The sequence below is a fragment of the Danio rerio genome, chromosome 16, assembly GCF_049306965.1.
Source record: "Danio rerio strain Tuebingen ecotype United States chromosome 16, GRCz12tu, whole genome shotgun sequence".
NCBI classification, from domain to species: Eukaryota; Metazoa; Chordata; class Actinopteri; order Cypriniformes; family Danionidae; genus Danio; species Danio rerio.
In genome coordinates, this window is record NC_133191.1 from 23,227,314 (window position 1) to 23,244,115 (window position 16,802).

General features: G+C 34.4%; 1 long non-coding RNA gene and 1 other non-coding gene across 3 annotated transcripts in view; both read left to right on the forward strand.

Annotated features, from left to right (window-relative positions):
• The window catches only part of LOC137487900 (uncharacterized), a 1,155,393-nt gene that overhangs the window by 839,955 nt on the left and 298,636 nt on the right, over window positions 1–16,802 (forward strand). The gene's annotated exons all lie outside the window — the stretch shown is intronic.
• LOC100006926 (uncharacterized) lies at window positions 4,127–14,178 on the forward strand. 2 transcript variants are annotated; one of them, XR_012391715.1, is made up of 11 exons: window positions 4,127–4,466; window positions 4,954–5,268; window positions 5,356–5,667; window positions 6,416–6,496; window positions 6,929–7,024; window positions 10,046–10,141; window positions 10,439–10,467; window positions 10,570–10,638; window positions 12,983–13,045; window positions 13,195–13,467; window positions 13,534–14,178. It is a non-coding gene; the product is annotated as an uncharacterized protein (transcript). The 2 variants fall into 2 exon arrangements; XR_222354.6 differs by having other exon boundaries at window positions 13,195–14,178.

The window sequence follows — 16,802 nt, forward strand, 5'->3', positions numbered from 1 at the left end:
TGAATATTAAAAAAACACAAGTATTAACCTTTAATTATAACCCTCCAAACGATATAAAAAAGAGTATCCTATAAAATGGGATTCTAAATGTATTAAATATTTAGGAATAAATATTCCCAGGGATATGACCAATTTAGAAATGCTTAATTATGGTCCCATTAATAAGACAATAAAATTAGACATTGCAAGATGGAATCTTCTACCATTTTTTAACATGAAATCTAGAATAGACTCAATCAAACAAAACATACTTCCAAGACTGCTTTACTTATTTCAGTCTTTACCTGTTCCCCTTGCGAAAAAACAATTTTCGGAATGGGATAAACTGATCTTTAGATTTATATGGCAGGGCAGGAAACCAAGGGTAAAATTTAAAACCCTGCAATTGGGTAAAAAAGAAGGAGGGGTTGCCCTTCCATGTTTGCAAAAATATTTCTGTGCAGCACAACTGAGATGGATATTCTGTTGGTGCAATCCAGAATACCATACAAGATGGAAAGATATAGAGATTGGCTGGTATGATGAGTTCCCCATTCAAGCAACCATTACGGATCAAAAATTAATAAAACAAGATAATCAATGGATCAAGGTAACCTTAAAAATTTTGTCTGAGATCATTAAGGTTTTTAATCTAACAGACTCGATGAAGGTTTTGAAATGGGCTTCATACGACTCAGACTTTAAACCAAATACTTTAGATATGCGTTTTAAAATATGGACTAGGAAAGGGATAACAACTTATTCTTCAATTATGGATAGAGGATATTTGTTAGATTTCAATTCAATAAAAGAGAAATTTAATTTAGACTCCAAAGACTTCTTTAGATATCTTCAGCTCCGACAACATTTCTATCAAAACATTAAAAAAGACACTGATGGGGATATCAATAAGAGTGCTCTGGTTAAATTATTCTCCTCGGCGTATATGGCTGAACCAATGTCAAAAACAATAACTAAACTATATAAATCACTGATGGACCTACAAGGAAATTCATCTCTGTACATTAAAGAAAGATGGGAGAAAGAAAGTGGCATTATCATTTCAGATGAGGATTGGCTAAATATATGTAAATTACAATGGGCTACTTCCCGTTCTTCATATTGGAGAGAATTTTGCTGGAGAAATATTATTCGATTTGTCCTTAGTCTTAAACAGAAAATGTCATTTCGTGGAAACTCAAATTGTTGGAGGCATTGCGGCTCACAGGATGCTAATCATTTCCACATATTTTGGGGATGCCCTAACATTAGAAGTTTTTGGAAAGAGATACATAGTACTTTAGAATATATCTTAAATTTTTCAATTGATTTCAGCTTTGAGATACTTTACCTAGGTATGCTTTCAATGGATTCCTTAGATAGAAAAAGCAAATATATGTATAGAATTATCCTTGCTTCAAGTAAGAAAGCCATCACTAGATGCTGGTACAAACCTAGTCCACCACAAATACAATTTGTATTTACGAATTTGAATATATACGATTTAATAGATATTTTGAAAAATATATTCATTATGGAAAAAATAACATACAATGTACACAACCAAACAGATATATTTGTCGACTTGTGGTTCAAATGGATTGAATACATTACTCCCATTCAACTAAATGTTTTTCTTTTATAGAATTTTAAGACTTATTTTTACTGGTTATATTGCCCCTATATATGTGTATGTATATATGTATGTATACATACAAAGTACCCCTATATATGTGTATGTATATATGTATATATACATACAAAGTACATACATATGTATGTATACATACAAAGTACAAAGTTTGAATCAAGGGTGAAGTGGTAAGGAAAATTGAGCAGCAAGGATAATAATCTTCTTTTTAAATGTAGTGATTGGTGTATTGTTGTACACATGTGACATCTGTGCAAAGTAGAATGTGAGTAAAAGATCGGCAATAGGCCTAAGGGGATATTCAAGAACTTGATTGTGGATGTTGTGAAATGATAAAATTAGCTTAGGGCAAAAGATACAAGCTTTTGGGCATGGCAGTTGTGGTAGATGAGTGAAAGTAATTCCATCAGCAGAGCAGGGAAGAAGAAACAGTTACAATATTTAAGATAAGAGAAGTCTCCTATTTGGAATACCTTCAGAAATAAGTTTAATGTGTCTGCATTTAAAAATAAATTAGAGTAATAAAAGTCAATTAAAGTGAATAAAGGTAAATAAGTAGATAAATAAGTGGATATGTGATTCAGTGAATAGATAAGTAAATGTTTTGATAAAGTATTGGAAATAAAAAAAAGAGCAATTACACATAATTGTAAGGAATGATTGAAAGAGCTGAAGATGATCCCTCAAGGCCCAGTTTAACAAAATATGTTAAAATAATAAACTTGACTGGATTGATTTGTTACCTTTTGCATTAATAAGTGATTGCATGGAAACTGACAGAAACAAGCAACTAACACTGCATGAAATGCTATTGGGTCGACCACATTTCTAATGCATTGGAAAGAAGTTTGGTCTTTTATGAGGAAACTGACTGCCATGTGCAAAGCGATATCTGTACAAGAAACCAGAAAGGACCAGAAGGAGATTAATCCGGTGATCGAGTATATCTGAGGTGTTCTGGAGAAAGTGGAGTGAAATCAGGAGAAATGGACCTTATGCCAAGGTTGCCAAAGGGGATGCCATCAACTGGGTACCATCGGAGAGACTGCACAAGGGTGCCAAAGGAAAAAACTCCAGCAAGAGAAAGTTAACAGGAAACAGAGGAGGCAGAAAATCCCAAAGCTCAAACCAACGAGGTGCAAAATGTGGCAGAAGGAGTTTATCAGAACAGTTAAAAGAGTAATTCTGATTATATACCTGAGTGAGATATACAGAAGATGCCACAAGTTCAAGTGATGATAATCACCACAACTTCAGGTTATAGACTCTCAACATAAAATCTCTATCAACACTTTTTAAGGCCAGAACGAAACAAAGAATGCTCGCAAGTATGTGCCAGATTTAGGGTCAAAAAGATGAACTAGTGCTAAAAATTTTGATAGTTTAGAAGAAGAGGATGATGAAGAGGATCCATGCCTTGGGTGTTTAGTGCTAGTCAACCTCTACCCCAAAACGGTGGCTCTCTACGATACGCAAAGTATCTGGGCTGAAGATCAACGTACTCTACTGATTATGTGTGTGGGTGTTAGATTAGTATATTATGTTGTGAGCATATATTTGGAGATTGTGTATGTTTATTTTTTATTTTATTTTAGTATTTTAATTTTATTCTTTACTGTGTGTTAAATAACCATGACCCCCAGAAGCAAATGTATAACCACTTGTATGCTTAAAACCTTACCTCTTATGATAACAACAAAATAGAATCGAGTCTTTTACTGTGTCCTCGTCAATAGTGGGCACAGAAGTTTGGCTCGATTTTATTCCAAAGTGCAATTACATGATTTGGTCATTTGTAATAATACTGTGACATATATTTGTCTTTAGGTAGTATGGCTGAGGGCTAGATCATGGAGTTGCACTATCGGCCAAAAGCAAGAATATTAGGACTTAAAGTCTTAAGAGGAGGGATTATATGAGGTGGATTTTATACTCTTTAAAGTGTGAAGTTAATCTATATATTCAAATTGTATGTGTATAATCTGCTTGAAGCCTGAGTAAACAACTAATGTGTCTCAGGAAATGAATAAGAATAGAGCAACACATGTGTAAACAGATGACAGAGGTGGAATTTGGAGTCAAGGGTTAAACTAGGAGGGATCTTGTGTGACATATGTACAACAAAGGAAAAAACAGAGTATTTAAGGAGGGCAGAAGATGAGTGAGACAGAATTTTTCAGACAGAGACACTACTGGGGGTCTCCTGAAAGTTCTCCTTTGTTGTTGACAATAAAGTATATTCTTCTGATATTCATAACCTCCAGACTGAATTTGATTTAGTAAGAGAAAAACCAAGAAAACCACTACAATCTAAGCCATAATTCTTTGATACCTGGGTAGTTTAGCATGTTTGCAGGTGATGTGTGTGTTTTATCTCTGAGGAATATAATAAATGATTCTTTAACTCACATATTTATTTGTTGACAATATTTCTGTTTATTTATTGATTGCTACTTCTGTCTGTATTTATAATGTATTGGTTCAATATATTATCTTGTCACACAATTATTCCACTTGATAAGCTTGAAAGAAATATGGTGTGTGCAAGCAGGAAATCATGCAAAGTATGAAATTAATCAGTTCATATTGTTGATTGAGAAAACCATCGAATGTTAACCCTTTTATGGTCAGACGATAGAAAAAATAAATACATAATCACGTGGCAGTTTTTCCATTACACAATTTACAGTGTTTGTGTAGGCAGTTCTTTTCTGAGGATCATGACTAAGAACAGTAACATAAGAGGAAGTACAATCAATTGCAGAAGATTGCCAAAAGCAGAAAATGGCTGCTAAGCGTCACATGTGTCTGATGATTCTCTTCTTATTTCTAACAGGTAAGCACATTTGTAAAACTTTTTAAAAATCTGTGCACAAACATTTTTTAAAATAAAAGGAACTTCTAATTTAATTACTCCTAAGCTAAGACTAAATACAATTTTTTGCAAACATTTAATCTCTGATATATTATACTGTTTACTACCTTATTACAGAATGCAACAATAAGTGCTTTGATATTTACAGCTTGGAGAAAAATCCTTGAATTTTTAAAAGAACCATATTTATTAAAGCTGCATGAGTGAATTTGTGTTATAAAGTGAACCAAACTATTATATAAGAATATATTCCTGTTTAAATTATGTTAACCCAGTCTTAGGTTCTGCCTGAAACAATTAAAATATTTAATTTTAGACACAATTTGTATAAGTGTAAACTATAAAGGAACCTGGTGTCATTAAAGATTAAACTGGATTTTTACACTTCCTCTTTTAATGTATTTTTAAGTGGTAAGACATGATGTCTTAAAATTGCAGTTTTTTTAAGGTACCAGTGGAGCAGAAGACACTCATGTGTTCTTCAGGTCTGGTGAAAATGTCCATCTGCCCTGTAATAATGCTCATTCTGGCTGCACATCAACTACATGGAACTATAACAGACATTCAGAGACGGTTGAACTGGTTGCTGGAGGGTCACTGAAGACAAACATAAAGAGACGTGAGAGACTGAGTCTGGGCTCTGACTGCTCTCTGAACATCAAGAAAGTCACAAAAGAAGATTATGGATCTTACATCTGCCAACAATATGTGAATGGAGAACAATATGGACCTGATGCACGTGTTTATCTGCAGGCTCTTGATGGTCAGAGTTTCTGTACAGCACATAATATCTTAAAATAACCTAAAGAGTGAATCCATCATTGCATTTTTGTCTTGTTTTGTGTTTTAGTCTCTTCATCACTCTCTCAGACTGAGATCAGAGCAGGCAGATCTGTGACTCTCTACTGTCAACTGGATCTTTATGCATCCACTTGTGGTGATTTGGTAAATTATGAAGGATATCAGCTGATGTGGGTGAATCAGGCTGGTGAGAATCTGATGACAGACTCCAGATATCAGATATCGAATGTCTTCTCAAGTCGCTGTATGATAACGCTGACAACAACACTCCTAAAGGAAGATCACAACAGAGAATGGAGATGTCAGCTTACTCAGAGAAATCAACTAAAGACCTCAGCCTCATTCACTGTCAAGTACTCGGGTAAATGGTTTTTATAATATCAGTTATTTCAAGAGTTCACACTTAGCTGATAATTGATTATAAAGCGTGTTTAGCATGCTATCGCGGGAGAGAGCCCTGAGCTCATAAGATCAAGAGCCCGGGGCTCTCTCCCGTTTGCAGGGCAATAAGAGAGCTTGTGCTCAAGCAGATCTTGAGAACTCCCCCCACTGATAAAGCAAAAAGGGGGATTAAGGACTGCTATGAGGATGTGCTGCTGATTAAAACTTTTCTATGGTGCCAATTTGATTTAGTCAATTTACGTATGTCGCAAGTTTTTGGACTGAGGGGGGAAACTGGGGAACACAGGGGAAACCCACACAAGCACGGCGAGAACATAGACTCCACACAGAAATGTCAACTGGCCAGGTAAAGACCCAAACCAGTAACTTTTTTGCTGTGAGGCAACAGTGCTAACCACTGGGCCATCGTGCCACCCTATAGAAGAAAAAAAGGGGAGAGAGGGGGTGAAAGGGAGGATTCTTCAAGACAAATATGACTAAGGTAAGAAACTTTGGCTATTTATAATGAGTTAGAAATCGTCTGATTGATGAATCATGCATTAGCTAATGCAGAACCAGCCGTGTCAGTCATGAGCATGTGATTCTCTCGAAATTAGTTTATAAATAAACTTTGATGATGAAGTATTAAAATATATTTTAATACTTCATCATCAAAGTTTATTTGATTTTATTCTACAGTATGACATATCTGAACATTTTAATCACAGGTCAAACTGAGGCAAAGGCACAAACTCCAGTCGGCAGCTCAGAGACCACTGTAAATACACCAGTAACTTCTTCACAACCAGGTACATAATCAACTGTCTTAAGACATGAGGAGTTTATGTTAGATACCATAGTTTTATATCCAAATCTTTTATAACAATAATAAGTGTTTCCCCTTTGATTTTTTATCTGCATGAATCAGTCTGGTTATTCTCCTCTGACCTCTGATATGACATTTTCTTCCAACACAACTGCTGTTCTCTTGACTATTTATTTATTTACTGAGAATTTTCAATAAACCCTAAAGATTAACCATCCTCTCATGGCCCAACAACCAAGCCACACTAAAAGTCACTCAGAGGACAGATGATTGGTCTACATTCTGATTCTTGAAGTGAACTTCAGCTGATTGTCCTAAAACTAGATTTTAGGTCACTACAGTTTGGACAATAAGCTGTCAGTAGCCCAATGATATTCATGGATTAAAATGTGACTTTTCTTTTTCCCATCTTTAGTAGTATCAACTACAACAACAGCAGCACTGATTCCAATTGCTACAACAAACTCTCTGATGACAAGTAGTCAAGTACCAAGACCACTAGATGATAAAGGCATGTATCCCATATATTTTTGCAAACTCTCCTTCATATAGGACATTTATCACTTTGCTGATATATGACCTATTACATGATCCAAAAAGTTGTGATTTGTGTAGATTAATGGGTACATCCATTGATTTATTGTAGCACTGCACAATTATGGACTCAATTTTATTAAACACACATTCTTAAAAGTTAAACATTTATAAAGTGTAAATTATGTTCCATAGCATTTACAAAAATCAAAAAAGTACATTTTGTGAACTGAAGATAGAAAAAAAGTGAATGAAAAGTCCACAAAATGCATTTCTATAAACCTTCATTTTGATTGGTAATGCCAGTCACCACATTCATTTTATTTTATGTCAGCTGGAGAGTGCTTAACTTTAAAGAGCCCCTATTATACATTAAAAGGGTCATATTTTGGTTTTAATGGTCTCCAACAACCTGCTGATATGTATACAAGGTCGAAAAACATTTTCATGGTCTTTTAATCTGCATTTATTTTTACTTAATTATCCCAGCGACCCCCATATGAATCGTTCAGTGATTCATTTGTTCCCAAACCCCTCCTTATTGCGAAGCTAATCTGCGCTGATTGGACCGATGACAGCCTGTTGTGATTGGTTGACAGCATTCAGTATGAGACAGAGTGAAATGCCCAGCACGGCTTATCAACAATATTGAAATAGTCAGAGTGCATAGGGGGTGTGTGAGCATACCTGCCAACACTTCTGTTTTTCCTGGGAGTCTCCTGTATTTCAGACTCATCTCCAGCCACTCACCCATATTTATCCTGAAAAACTCCTGGTCCTCAGCATTTTGGTATACGGTCTATGAAACCTCTGGGTCGCCAACATTGGTATGGGATCCGATCGCAGCAGCCACCCGAGACATGTTTTATTAGTTACTAACACCATAGTACACAGTACCCTGTTGTAGGGCAGCGTGATTGACCGCTCCTAGATCGCCAGTTCAGCTTGCTCCAGCCCTGAGGGTTATTCAAACACCTCACCTCAAACCTAACCCCCTGATTTTCAGGGACAGCTGTTGGCAGGTATGTGTGTGCAGTTAAACACCAGCCTATTGCTCTATTCTTTACCATGGCACGCATTCAGTGTTAATCCACACAGCGGCAAAAGCTGAACTATTCTGAACCTTTACCGCTGCACGTGTGTAAGAACAGCTGACGGTGGTCATGGTATTGACAAATGGCAGTGGAACGTGAGCTCAAAAATGCATTTAAATCTGTAAACAAAGCAGCACGGGTCACGTTTTTTAACGTGGCATTATACTTGATATGAGAATATGAAGAGTTAACCTGATACAGTACAATCGGTTACAAGTAACAAAACACAATTAAATACATAATTTGCAAGCTAGAGAAAACAAGGAGGCAACCATGGTAAAGCACTTACAAAATGGAGGAAGAAACTGATCTACGCAGCACTGATCCATGTTCTGACATAGTCCATTACATCAATAGTTTTTTCTGATCCTTCCTTTAACAAACGGCTGACGAATGCCCCGTTGTAAGTGTGTAGGTTCCAGAAGCACTTGAACTGCACAAGGCTGGGCTATAATGCTGAGGTCTTTTTGCAAAAATAAACCTCAACCACTGGCTTTACAGTTTCATCTTTGGGTAGAGAAAATAACTTTCCCTCACACTTCCAATAATATCCAGCAGAATATTCCACATGACAATTCATGACAATTCAACCGATATCTGCTACAGTGCTTGTCTTCCTTTTTTTCTTTGCTACTGTTTGTGGGCGGGGCTGCAGGTTTAAATTTTCCAGAGTTTGCACATGCAACAATCGTGCAGGGCTTAAGTTTCGTGTCCACTTCACACCTGAAACGGCTAAAGACTCGTTATCAAGACGATTAATTTGAAGCACTATGAGTCGACTCTTATATAAATGAATCAATAGTTTTAAACACGGTGTACTTTCAGATGTAAGCCTTAGCTGGATATTTCACTTCACTAAGGCCCCGTTTAGACTAATGCATTTTCGTTTTAAAACGCATAAGTTTTGCTACGGTTACGCCATCCATCCACACTACACCGGAGTTCTCGAGCGCCGAAAACAGTACCGGAAGGCAGTACTGTAAACAACAACATGGACAAAGAAATGGGAGCATTGTTTGCACTATTGTCTGTTTTACCTGCCATTGTGCAGTTATTTATTTGTTACGTTTAGTAACAACTTGACCTCGTCGTCTGTCCACAAAAATACCTCTCTTGCTTTCTTTGCCATCGCGTTGATTGTTCAACCGGCATTTGTTGACTAACAATAACCAAATGCCGAGCGAGACGCATGCTTCCTGTTTATACTAGAACGCGCATGCCCAGAGTGCGCGAATGGTCAAGTGATATACGTTTTTGGTGGCATAGTGTGGACGGAGACATGTTCAGAAATGCTGGGGGAAACACTAGTGTGGACGCAGATCATTTTAGATCTAAAACGCCGTTTTAAAACTAAAACACACTAGTGTAAACGGGGCCTTAGAGCTGTGTTACACACTACATGGAAGGTCATTCTCAAAAACCCATAATAGGGGCTCTTTAATGTGACTCTATTATGCCATATAAAATGTTCCTTAAGATCATCTTGTTTCTCAAGTCTTAAACTATAAATTTTAAGATTTGTTCTTTATAAACCTCTGCTTTCTGAGAGCCTGCACTCTGATTGGCCAGATGGCCCAGTCTGTTGTTATTGGTCAACTTATTATAGTGTGTATTGGGGAAAAACACTCATTACCATATATGACAAGTACTTCCCTCTCAGTGATTGTAACAGCTGTACTCAGTATTATGATAATATTTGGAAAGCCCATATTTAATTTAAACTATAAAAAGTACACAGTTGGGGACCATTTCAGCTATAATCTCTGACTTCATGAGCTTTCTGTAAACCTATCATTTTCCACAAGTATGAACTTTCTTAATGCTAAATATTGACATATCTGCAATTAAATGTCATTTGTAAGTTATTCTATCATTAATGCTGGTCTAAGTGTGTCTCTCTATAGTTTCTCCCTCAGTGATTGCAGTTGCTGTTATTTTCACTGTATTGTTTGTTCTGACGATTGTCATTGTTCTCTGGATGAGATGTCAAAGAAGAGCTGGTAAGTCTTCAGAGATTCTGCAATATTTGAACAATAAATAATCGACACATTACATGTTTAATGGTTTACACACCGACCCATCAGTTTCTAAGTACATCACAGAAATCTTCATTTGATTATATGAGATGAAAAAAGTTTAGCTGCTTTTTTTTTTAAAGTTTGTTGATTTGAAAACTGTAACTTCAAACTTTGATTAAAAAAACATACATTTAAATTTAATTTGCATTATTGAGATGTTGTTTTAATTATGTGGTTTACTGTAAATTTTTTATTACATGTTGCAATATTATTTTTCAGACAATGCAAAAGAGACTAATGAGCCTGGGGTGAGTATTATAAAGTCAAAGACTTGTGAGGTTCATACTCTGTTATATGTGGACTCATATTAAACAACAAGTAAGAATAATTGTACTGTTTCTTATCTAAAGGTCACAGATACAAACACAAGTTACAAAGAAACAATCAACGTGCCCAGTCATCCCTCTCCCAACATAAATGTAAGTAATAATTTACCTTTATTAAACTGATTTCCATTTGGTCAGGCACATTGTATCACTTGTTACATACTAACCAAATAATCAGACAAATATGCAAATACTTGTTTAGTAGTTTCTGCTCAATAGCTTGTACAGTTTAATTGTGGCGCTTTTACTTCACTGATTTAAAAAATATATATACTATTGACAAAAGTTCACAAAGTAACTCTTTACATTTAACCTAATTCATTTTAGCACAGCTGAAAACAGACAGCACAGTGGCTCAGTGATTAGCACTGTCGCCTCACAGCAAGAAGGTTGCAGGTTGCTCCGGTTTCCCCCACAGTCCAAAGACATGCAGTATAGGTGAATTGAATAAACTAAAATTGGCCGTATAGTGTATGTTCGTGAACATTGGCAGCTTAAATGGCACCTTGGGCGAATAACCCCATATACGGCCCTTAACCCCAAAACCATCTAGTTAAACATGTACATTTTAAACAAAAATTTTTTATTTTGACCAAACTTTGGGTAAAATATGGACAAAACCAGATATGGGATTATTAAAAATAAATAAAATTATCATTAAAATTATTATTATACAATTAATATTCTAAATAAATAACAGAAACTAATCCCAAATGTAACTGGAAAACAATTTAAAGACACAACTGGAGTGATAGAGTGATACACTATAGACAATCCGGCCTACCCAATTCACCTGTACCGCAAGTCTTTAGATTGTGGGGGAAACCAGAGCACCTGGAGGAAACCCACGCGAACACAGGGAGAACATGCAAACTCCAAACAGAAATGCCAACTGAGCCGAGGCTCAAACAGCGACCTTCTTGCTGTGAGGCGACAGCACTATCTACTGCGGCACTCCCTCGCCCATGGGAATATTGATTATGACAATTCTATAGAATACAAAAAAATGTTTTATAGAATTATCTGTTCATCTTTGACCTGACTCAAGGTCGAGAATTTATATTAAGTCTTACCTCCCTGATTCTATCTCTTTTTTCTGCTTCATAGCCATGCATAGTCAAAATTAGATCATCATCATATTATAAGCTTCAGTTTTGTTAACTTGCAAAACTTGCTGCGTGACGACACCTCATGTCATATAAGTAAAAGAAAAGGCCTTTACTCCAGTTAAACATAACAATGTAAACTATCACAGTAGCCATATAAGTAATGTGCCACCTGATATTATATGCTGTCACTTACTTTTGCATTAAAATACCTACATGTGTGCTGTAGTCTATAAAAACACTGTTAAAATGAGGCCAAAGGATTAAAGGGTTGTTCTAATTGTTTTAGTAAACTATATCACACACATTCACTTTTTCTTGCAAAAGTGTGACACTGAACTATTCAGAATAACCTTATGATTCTGTGATTTTAAGTGACAAGAGGCTGCTCTGGTATTCAGGTAGCAGTGGTAGTAGAATGTATCCAGTTAAGCGTTGTTCTTCCACTGAAAAACTACATAGTGTTGAATTTTAAGATATAGAAATAGCCATGTTAAAATGAATCACAATGGTAAAACTGCTACAGAATTCCAGAACCTGGTTAACAGCACTGTTTATTTTAAATATACAGTAAATAACCAAAAACTGACCAACACACTCCATCTTTTATGCTTTTTTCTTGATTGACACTTCTATGTTATTTTTGTTTTACTAATCAGTTATGTACATTACGGTTTCATGATTGATGTATTTTAATCTTATTAATCTAATTCTGATAAATAATGTTTATTGCATTGCTTTAATTTGATTTGTGTTATCATGATAGTGTTTAGTAACTGTGTGGATAACACCAAGCATCTTTGAATTGTTTTCTGCTTATAAGAAAGCAGTTTGTTCATCATATCTCTTTCTCACGCCCACATGCTTATGAGTTTGTTTTTATCTGTGTATCAATGTTATAATAATAATAATAATAATAATAATAATAATAATACTAATAACAATAATAATATAATTTATATTTATATAGCGCCTTTAAAACTAGCATCTCAAGGCTCAGACATATAAAATATATGCAGCAGTAAAAGATACAATCAATTTTATTATTAATAGTAGTACTTCTAAACATTGGTGTATAAAACTCTAAATTAATGAAATATGGTAGTTTACTGTACAATTTTGAAATTTCTTTTACATATTTTTAATGGTAAAATTCTGCCAATGACAGCTACGATTTTTACAGTAAATTTTATGGATTTTTTTTTAAGTCTACAGATTGACAGTGATTAAAAATCCCCAATATTTATGTATATAACTGATTACAGTACTTCACAAAGTAAGGATGGATAGGTCTTTCCTAACTCAGTTACTCATTTTCCAATGCTGTTTAGGAGCAGAAAGATGATGCGAATTATTCAGAGGTTGTCACATACTGTAAACTTCAAGCCAACAAGGTGAGTAAACACTTCTTATTCTCTATCCAGAACATTGCATACCTGTAACCATTTTATTCTTAAATACGGTTTCTAATGTAAATAAAACTAATGAAATGTTGTAGCATTTGTGTGTTAACAGTACCACCTTGTTTGTGTTATTATTGCAGGTGAATGATACAGTGACTTATTCTTCCATCCGAGGAGAAAAGGCTAAAGCACAGGAAAACTGTAGTGAACTTTATGCCTCGGTTAACAAGATCAGACATTAATGATAAAAAAAGTTTCATAAAAGTTTAATAAGAGTATCATACCATTGTATATACTGTTTTATATGATCAAATCTAGGTGTTGTTGGTTTTTTATTATCAGTCTTTTGGTCAGTTTGGGATGTTTGTATCATGTATAGATGTGCTAGGTCATTTGGAGGACAGTTTTAGATCATTCAAAATTTTTTTTTTTTTTTTTTTTTTGCTATTTTTAACAATTTGTAATAGAAGGTATTTCACAATATTCTCTTTAGTGGCTAAAGCTGAAAGACTTGTTCCTCTTAACAGAACTAGCTAGAGGAACTTTGAGAAGACCAATAAACCTCTGTAACAACAAGATCTGCAGTGTCAGCTGAACAATTTCCAGTGATTGCATATAAACATTTACCAGTCGACAAATTTCACATCAATCTAAATATAGGTGTTAAGATTTAGTTCAACTAGTGAAACACTTGTCAGAATTATTATTATTTTCTAATTGTGACAGATAGAAATTCTGTTCTGCTTTAGGAGTCGAAAGAAATCTTGAGTTATTTTTGTTTTTGGAACCATAATAGTGTTGTGTTCTCATATATACAACCCCGAATCTGTATGTCTGCAGTTCTTGCCTATCTCCTATATAGAATGTGTGTCACATTTTAAAGCGCAAAGTGAAACACCAAAGACCCTGTACTGTTGCCCACCTAAAGACTTGTGTGCAGGAAAAATGGGACAAAATTACACCTGAAACACTTCATCACGTGGTGTCTTCACTCTTTAAGTGTTGTGAATAGGAATGGCAATATTACAAAGTAGTGAATGCTCTACTGTTATTACTTTTTTTTTAAATGTGTTGAACCAAAATTGGAATACATGTTTACAAACAATAAAAATCTTGAGCAACACATTAAGTAATGTATTGTTGTATTTTCTGCAATAAAATAAAAGTCAAAGTAAGTTTAAACATCACGGCTTTCTTTTTTATTTGTGTTTTCCATGCTGTCCCAAGTTTTTCTGATTTGAGGTTACTACTATATATAAGAGCGATGTAGTGGCGCAGTAAGTAGTGCTGTTGCCTCACAGCAAGAAGGTCGCTGGTTCGAACCTCGGCTCAGATGGCGTTTCTGTGAGGAGTTTGCATGTTCTCCCTGTGTTCGCGTGGGTTTTCCTCCGAGTGCTTTGTTTTCCCCCACAGTCCAAAGACATGTAGTACAGGTGAGTTGGGTAGGCTAAATTGTCCATAGTGTGTGTGTGTGTGTGTGTTTCCCAGGGATGAGTTGCGGCTGGAAGGGCATCCGCAGCATAAAAACGTGCTGAATAAGTTGGCGGTTCATTACACTGTGGTGATCATAGATTAATAAAGGGACTAAGCAGACAAGAAAATAAATGAATATATATGAAGTCAGAATTATTAGCTTTGTTTTATTTCGGCCAGAATAAAAGCTGATTTTAATTTTTTAGAAAACATTTTAAGGTCAAAATTATTAGCCCCTTTAAGCTATATATTTTTATATTTGGGCTGTATGTGATAATGTAATAGGCATCTAAGAATAGCCCCCCAACCCCCCCATTTACTATAAATTACTATATATATTTTGCAGCCCAATCTCACAAGGAATTGTAACTATTTTAAATATTGTCAGAAAATCGGCTAATATGTATGGCTTAATTCATATGAAAATAAAAACTCAATGCCTTACCTACCCCTCATTGGAAGATGAGCAAATAGAACTAAAGTGTATCAATGAAACTTTATACATTCATACGAATAAGCCATTAAATCAAAATGTTAAAAAAATGTTATAAAATAGTATTGATTTTTCATTTAAGAATCATTTAAGAATACTTTTTTCCTCTCAAAATATTTTTACATGACATTAAAATGTCCCTTTGTAAAATCATGCTAGGTCTGGTGGAGATGTCTCAATGTCTCTCAACATTGAGATGTCTCTAAATAAGGAAATCACTTTATTTGAAAGTCTAAACATAGAACAGTATACACAGCTGGAGGCAAAATGATTAGCCCTCCTGTGAACTGTGAAGTGCTGTTTAATGGAGAGATTATTAATACATTTTTAAACATTTAATGACTAATTTCTAATGATGGCAGTACAAAACATGCTATTTTTCAAAATACACTATTAAGTTTAATCTGAATTTATAGCATGCCATAAATACAAACACATTCAAAGACAGTAAAATCTGTTTTGGTGCATATGAGCTAAATTTATAAGTTTTAACAGATTTCAATTATTTAAATGTCTGAAAAATATAATAGCATAAATATTATAGTAATAATAGCTATAAACATAAATTGGATTAATAGCCATAAAAACTAGCGTGAGAGTCCACATTCAAAGAATTCAATAGCATGACGCAACTTGTGAAAAGAAAGAAGAGAAACTGTTTATGTATTATGTGTGGGTGGATCTACTGTGGTCAAACTAACTTGCACTTAAAAGTCACAAGTTTCACAACTATTAAGCCACAGCTTAAAAAACACCCTGGAAAACATATAATTCAACACAATAAGCAAACAGTATAGCAAAACAACCTACAGCTGTTGTCATAATCATAAAATAAGCAGTACTTTTAAAACAACGATTCTAAACTATTTTATATGATGTAAATATGTCGCCCTGGACCACAAAACCCTAAATTGCTCTGGTATATTTTTGGCAGTAGGCAAAAATTCTTTTGGTCAAAATAATTATAGAACCATACAGTAATATGCATGACAAAAAAAAAAAAAAAATAGGATATTAAGTGAAGATCATGTTTTATGAAGATATTTTGTAAAATTTCTACCATAAATATATACAAATTTTGATTCATGCATGGCTAAAAGAAATGCATGACCTTTTTGAAGCTTATTGCTTAGTATGTAGAATAAAAATCAAACAAAAAATTGACAAACTGATTCCAGATGATTCACATTTTTCTCAGCTACATTTTGTTCTATCCTAACAAACCATATCAATGGAAAGATTGTTTGTTTCGCTTTCAGAAAAAAAATAAATAAATCACATCTATTTCCATCAAAACATTCATGAATACAATAAGTGAACATAAGAAATGAAAAAGATATTGGCACACAAGAAATTAGATTAGTAATTAATGTCATACAGTTTGATTTATTATATAAAATAAACTACCGGGAGAAATATATAAATATATGTATGTTTTATGCTGATGAATACAGATTTTCTTTATGTTTAAAATATGTATATAGTTTAAACAACTAGCAAAAAAAGAAGTTACTAGAATCAAAGACACAATCTTAAAATTTAACCCAGGACACTTTCAAGAAAAACTTTTTGACCTTGACCTTGTTTACAATCACATTTGAAAATATTTGATTACTTGAATTGAAGTTAATGTAATACTAAGACTATTTACACCAAACCTATATAGACAAACACACAAACCTATATACAAAACAATAAAAGTCAACCAATTTTTCATCTATCATGCTCAATGAGAAAGACCAATGGCCTTATCTACCTACAGCTTGTTCCAGTGCAAACCCT